The sequence below is a fragment of the Rhinopithecus roxellana genome, chromosome 11, assembly GCF_007565055.1.
Source record: "Rhinopithecus roxellana isolate Shanxi Qingling chromosome 11, ASM756505v1, whole genome shotgun sequence".
NCBI classification, from domain to species: domain Eukaryota; kingdom Metazoa; phylum Chordata; class Mammalia; order Primates; family Cercopithecidae; genus Rhinopithecus; species Rhinopithecus roxellana.
Genome location: NC_044559.1, coordinates 21,182,158 through 21,183,302, shown reverse-complemented (window position 1 = coordinate 21,183,302; position 1,145 = coordinate 21,182,158).

Here is a 1,145-nt window from a genome sequence, read left to right as displayed (position 1 = left end):
AATTCTGGACACATCTGAGCATCTGAAAGAACAAACTCTGGACACACCATCTTTAAGTGAAGGGGTGGCCTGCCCCTCCATACCTGTGGGTGCTTCTCGTTAGGTGGAACGAGAGACTTGAGAAAAGAAATAAGACACAGAGACAAAGTATAGAGAAAGAAAAGCGGGACCCAGGGGACCGGCGCACAGCTTACAGAGGACCCACGCCGGCCCTGGTCTCTGAGTTCCCTTAGTATTTATTGATAATTATCTTTACCATCTAAAAGATAAGGGAGTAAATCAGCAGTAAGACATATAGATAAAGATCTTTGTGACCTGAATAAGTTCAAGGAAAATGCTGTGCCTTGAGATGCATATGCAAATATCTCCATAAACCTTTTAGCAGCATTGCTCCAGCAAATCCCACCTTATTCCTAAAGGCGGTTTTCTCTTTGCTCAGTAAACAAAGCACACAATGGGTTTTACATGGAGATGTTCCATTGCCCAGGGACGGGCAGGAGACAAATGTTTTTCTCTTACTTGAGATTTAAGAGAATGGTGATGACCTTTAACCACAAGCAGCCTTTAGGCACTTGTTTAACAAAGCACATTCTGTACAGCCCAAAATCCATTAAGCCTTAAGTCACCACAGCACATATCTTTTGCAAGGACAAGGTTGGGGGTAGGGTCACAGATTAGCAGCATCTCAAATACAGAACCAAATGGAGTCTCTTAAATCTACTTCTTTCTATATAGACACAGTAACAGGCTGACCTCTCTTTTCCCCACATTTAAAAACTGTAATACTCACTGACCGCGAGGGTCCGCAGCTTCATTCTTGAAGTCAGCGAGACCAAGAACCCATCAGAAAGAATAAATTCCAGACACAAGACCAGAGTTGACAACCCATGTCCACCATACAAAAGTGTATTGATTTGGAGAAAATCATTTAACCTCTGCCCCCTAGTTTCCCTATCCCTGAGATGGTAATATTAACAGTACTTACATCTTAGGATTGTTGTGAGGATTAAAGACTTTTGGGGTAGAACATTTAGGAGATACTTGGCAGGATGTGGACATTCAACAGGTGAGATTATCTCCTGTATGCTGCTTTACAACATTTTGATTTAACAGTATATCTCTGGCATGTTTCTGCATCAGTATAT